Consider the following 6,158-nt stretch of genomic DNA (forward strand, 5'->3'; position numbering starts at 1 on the left):
CCTCAAACGGGCTCTCAAGACCCACTTCCTCACAAACTCAGCCAAATTTCATCCTAACCCTCTGTTTCACACTCTCTGTCTACTCCATTTGTGTCACCCATGTCTGTCCGCCCCTGCCCTTTAGAATGTAAGCTCTCATGTAAGCACTCTACCCTCATGTGCTTATCCTTTTCTTACGTAAACCATCTTAGACGGCACCAAATCCCGCAGTTTTCTGGCACCCTGATACTTATTTTAGTGTCATCTGTTGATGTAGCTATGTTTATTTACCCTGTACTTGTCCTATATTGTCTTCAACTGTAAGTCACTGTTTTCGTGTTTTCATTATTCATTTATGTACTCTGTAATTGGGCGCTGCAGATCCGTTGTGGTGCTATATAAAGGATAATAATAATAATAATAATAATAATAATAATAATAACAATTAATTGAAAGGTCAAAACTGTTAACATCACTTATGCTGTTGCTGTAATTTAAAAAAAAAACCTGTAATGTTTGAGGAAGAAAGAGAAAAGCAAAATACCCCATTGTTTGGTCTGTATACAAATGACTCACACCTCCCAACTTTTAAGGTCCATAGATCGGGTTATGCCATGTACCAGTTTCTGTAATTTGGGGGGCATGGCCAGCCTCCCCTTTCCACCGAGCAGTTGGGAAGCCACTGGCTCACTTCCCTGCTCTGATTAGATGCTGTGCACATCTATTCAGGTACACTCACTGTTTTGCAAAGCAGAACAGCGGGTGATCAAGGGCTCCCCCAACTTCCTCCCCACCAGCTGGACACCGCGTCCCGCTGGTGGGAAAGCAGGACAGTGTCCGAATAGTGGGACTGTCCCTCTGGAATCGGGACAGTTGGGAGGTATGCATATAGATCGTTCTATACAGTGTGGCTGATTTTGAGTTCGGAGTAGGGTTGGCCATTGAGCATTAATGATTTTTAACTGAAATTGAATCAAATCAAACTTCTTTTTCACTCATCAAATCCCACATTTACTAATATTCGATTTTGCATTTGATTTCAAAATCGAATTCCATGTTTTTTTATTTTGACTAGTGTTTTTAAAAAATAATCTATAAAATCGAATGCAAAATTGAAAAATCTTCCTCTTTTATTTATATAGGTCCAAATATATCCCATGCAAGAAGCTGCTGTGGTTCCTCTATTTCTGGTTTGCATATATATCTCTGATGGTGGGGCACCAGTGCATGCATAGGACCCGTTCTGTTCATGTTCAGAACAGGTCCTTCATCGTCGCACACAATGCCCCCTAAGCCGCAGATGGTCACCGCTTGGTGGCGGGGAATCCAAAGAAGCAGATGCTGCACTGCGCCTATCTCTGAATGAGGCCCGTAATTCCTACAGCCACAGTGAACCATATTTTGGTGTCTTTTTATTAGAGATGTATGCAGATCCTCAAGTGTTTCTTGGTTTCTTTTAAAATCTAAAATCAGGTAATTTGGACATGTCAAATAGAGCCTTTACAAAATTATTAATACCTGCCTGATTCATTGACAAACACTATGGTGATTGCGCACATTGAGGATGTGCAAAATGATTTAAAAAACCCAGCAGCCCTAATAAGTACATCTACGCCCAGCAGAGCCATCGCAAAGACACAGCAACTGCGTACAGATTGCCAGCACGCGCGCACACACACACACACACACACACACACACACACACACACACACACACACACAAACATCCTTAGATAATCGGCAGCTCACATGCTATTAGACTTTGGTGCATGTACTTAATTGCAAAAATATCGGGATAGCGTCCATCATCTCTACTTTTATAGGCATCATAATCACGGTTTAGGGAATAGAATGTTGCCTACAAGCTAAAATCACCTGTCTGTTATTAGTTTATTATTTATAGTGATTTGTAGTTAGATTTTGTGTTCAATTTGTGTTTGATTTTTAATTTCAATGTTAGTAAATCAGAGGATTATGTATTTTTCTATGTAAAAGTACCGATGCTTTGCTGAGACGGGCGGATTGGACATGTGGGACTCCGGGATGGTTTGCCAATGGGCCAGGCCCCCTTGCTTTCCTTAGTGGCTGTCAGGGGTGAGGCAGTACCTGTGTGCCCTACCAGACAGCACAACAGGCAGCAGAAAGACTCTTACTGGCGGTGCCGGTGTCTGCTCTGCACCACTACGCACTATAGTGTAGAAACACTAAATAAACTACAGCTCCTAGTAGTCCTTGCGGCCGGGAGCTGTCCTGGATACTGGAGCTAGTAGTCTCTGCCGCTGGCTCTGTTGGCCGGGTAAGACACTTCCCCGGAGGGCACACAGGTCTACTATATGTGTGTATGTATATATATATATTGTAACACTGTAGGGGTGCAAGGCGCCTTTTCCTGGGGAATATGGCCGCACGCAGCAGCTGAGGAACAACACAAGTCCAGTTTCTGGTACAACTGACCCCGGCCAGTTTTATTGAAACAGAAAATAAAACAAACCCCAAAATAAAAATACCTTGCCTGTCCGGCACTAACTAAACATAAGATATTCCTAACTGTCACTAAACAAAACACAGAGTTCTTCAGTACATACTGTATAGCTTACTTGCATCAGAAAGCGTGTCTCTCACACACAGATCCTGCAGCCTTCCCAGGCAGTCTGCCCATACTAATCAGGTTAGAAGCCCTATAACACTCTTACACAGCTGAAACCCTGATTAGCCCTCTGTGAGGCCAAAGACCCGAACTGGGCCCAATGTCTAGAACTTGCCTTATCTCTCTCTCAGAGCCTTTACCCAGCTTTTACAGCAAACTGAAAAGGTTCAGACAAAACAAAAAGCATTTTCCTAGAAGTTAACATTTTCTAAAACATGTAAGACAAGAACCTGGGACAAATATACCTGCCCTCAAACACTATCCCAGTGTTCTTGTCACATATCCCCCTCCCCTGTTTCGACCTAGGGGCCGGAACACTTGTAGCCCCCAAACAGAAGATGCGAGACAATGCATCTGCGTTGGCCAATTGTGTTCCCGGTCTATGTTCGACAGTAAACTTAAAGTCCTGCAACGCTAGAAACCATCTAGTTACACGAGCATTCTTGCCTCTATTTACATACATCCATTTTAAAGGGGCATGGTCTGTCACTAGTCTGAATTGTCTACCCAAGAGGTAATATCTCAAGGTATCTAGTGCCCACTTAATGGCCAAAGCCTCCTTTTCCACAATGGCATACCTTTTTTCATGCTCATTGAGTTTCCTACTCAAATAAATGATAGGGTGTTCGTCCCCATCTCTGGTTTGGGACAGCACAGCACCTATCCCTACCTCTGAGGCATCTGTCTGTACCACAAATTCTTTTGAAAAATCTGGTGTTATCAACACCGGTTGTGAACACAAAGCCACTTTTAACGCTTGGAACGCCTTTTCTGCATCAGGGTTCCATTTCACCACATTTGACTGCTTCCCTTTGGTAAGGTCTGACAACGGCACCGCTGTGGTCGCAAAATTAGGAATAAACCGTCTATAGTACCCAGTAATTCCCAAAAAAGCCCTTACCTGTTTTTTATTCACTGGACGAGGCCAGTTTTGAATAGCATCAACTTTATTCAATTGGGGCCTAATCAGACCTCTGCCTATGGTGAAGCCCAAGTATTTGACCTCCTCCATTGCGAGGCAGCACTTCTTTGGGTTAGCAGTTAACCCTGCCTCTCTGATTGAGTCCAGTACTGCTTGTACTTTAACCAAATGGGACCCCCAGTCTGTACTGTGAATTACCACATCATCCAAATAGGCAGCTGCATATTTTCTATGGGGCCTCAAAATTTTATCCATCGCCCGTTGAAAGGTTGCTGGAGCCCCATGCAACCCAAAGGGTAACATCTTATACTGGTACAGCCCCTCCGGAACCGAAAAGGCTGTTTTTTCTTTGGCGCTATCAGATAAAGGTATTTGCCAGTAACCTTTGGTCAGGTCCAATGTGGTGAGAAACCTGGCTGTTCCCAGCCTTTCTACAAGCTCATCCACACGGGGCATGGGGTATGCGTCAAACTTGGACACCTCATTTAACTTACGAAAGTCATTACAGAAGCGTATGCTACCGTCGGGCTTCGGGATGAGCACTATGGGACTGGACCACTCACTGTTAGACTCCTCTATGACTCCCAGTTTAACATGGTTTTAACTTCCTTAGAAATAGCTTCTCGCTGAGCTTCAGGAATCCTATATGGCTTTAAATGAACCCTGACCCCTGGTTCTGTGACAATGTCATGTTTTATTATGGTCGTTCGGCCAGGCAGCTCTGAAAATACCTCCCTATTTTGGATGAGAAATTCTTTAACCTGATTGTTCTGATCAGCTGATAATGTCTCTGACACCTTCACTGCGGGAAGCAACCGGGGTGAAGACACCGAAGGGCAAGGCTCCGCTGACAGAGACAACCTATCTTTCCAGGGTTTGATTAAGTTAACATGGTAGATCTGTTCGGGTTTTCTCTTTCCCGGCTGGTATACTTTGTAATTAACCTCATTCACTTTTTCCCTAATCTCAAATGGACCCTGCCATTTAGCTAGGAATATGCTTTCCACAGTGGGTACCAAAACAAGAACTCTATCTCCAGGAGCAAATTCCCGTATCTTGGCACTCCGGTTATAGACCCTCTGTTGAGCACTTTGGGCCTGTTCCATGTGCTCTCTGACAACAGGTACCACGGCTGCAATCCTATCCTGCATTTGTGTTACATGCTCAATAACGCTTCTATAAGGAGTGGGCTGTCCTTCCCACGTCTCTTTGGCAATATCCAACAGCCCTCTGGGGTGTCTACCATACAACAAATCAAATGGAGAAAACCCCGTAGAGGACTGAGGAACTTCTCTGATGGCCATTAACAAGTAGGGCAACAAACAATCCCAGTTTTTCCCATCTCTCTCAACAACCTTTTTTAACATACTTTTTAATGTTTTATTAAACCTTTCTACCAACCCGTCAGTTTGGGGATGGTAGATGGACGTCCTGAGGTGAGTGACCTTAAATAACTTGCACAACTCTTTCATGATCCTTGACATAAATGGAGTACCTTGGTCAGTCAAAATTTCTTTTGGTATTCCCACTCTACTAAATACCTGCACCAGCTCCCTAGCTATCGCCTTGGTTGTGATAGTGCGTAAAGGGACAGCCTCAGGATATCGAGTGGCATAGTCCATAATTACCAGGATATACTGATGGCCCCGAGCAGACTTTAACAAGGGCCCCACGAGATCCATGGCTATTCTGTCAAACGGGACCTCTATAATAGGCATGGGAACTAGTGGGCTCCTGAAATGGGGTCTAGGGGCATGATACTGGCATTCAGGACAGGAAGAACAATATTCAGACACTTCTTTATAAACCCCTGGCCAAAAGAACCTTTGTAAAACTCTTTCAGTGGTTTTTTCTGCCCCTAAATGTCCTGCGGTAACGTGACTATGAGCTAAATCTAGTACCGTTCTCCGATAAGGCTGGGGAACTACCAGCTGTTCCACCACATCCTCACCCCTTTTGACAATGTGGTACAAGAGCTCATTACAGATGGCCATGTGGGGATACGTAACCCTGTCACCTGGTACCACAGGTTCCCCATTAACAATCTTAACATTCTCTCTAGCCTTTATTAAGGTAGGATCCTTTAACTGTTCAGACGCAAACAGATCCTTCTTTACCTCCAGGTCAGGCACGCTTTCAGTTCTAACTACTATGTCTCTGTTCCCGGCAAGAGGGTCCTCACTGGACTCCCCATCTGTCACTTCCCCAGCCAAACTAGCAAAAGGCAAAGGGCCAGAAAGTTCCGAAGACCCACGTACATCCATAAAATCACCGGTATTATCAACTGGCTTTTTACTTCTCACATCTGTTGATAACCGTGATTCCCACAGTTTCCAAAAATGAGGAAAATCCCTCCCTATTATGGCCTCATGCACCAAGGTAGGGACCAGTCCCACTTTAACCATTGCTGACCCACAACAAGTTTCTATATTCACCTCAGCAGTGGCATAATGTTGGGTATCCCCATGTATGCAAGTTACCCCAATAGGTATTTGCTGGACCTTTAAGGGGTTCACTAACCCAGCTTTCACGAGGGTAACTAAACTTCCTGAATCTAGCAAGGCCTCTACCCGGTTACCCTCTAAGAACACATCACACATTTGTTTTTCC

The sequence above is a fragment of the Pseudophryne corroboree genome, chromosome 5 (genome assembly GCF_028390025.1).
Source record: "Pseudophryne corroboree isolate aPseCor3 chromosome 5, aPseCor3.hap2, whole genome shotgun sequence".
NCBI lineage: Eukaryota > Metazoa > Chordata > Amphibia > Anura > Myobatrachidae > Pseudophryne > Pseudophryne corroboree.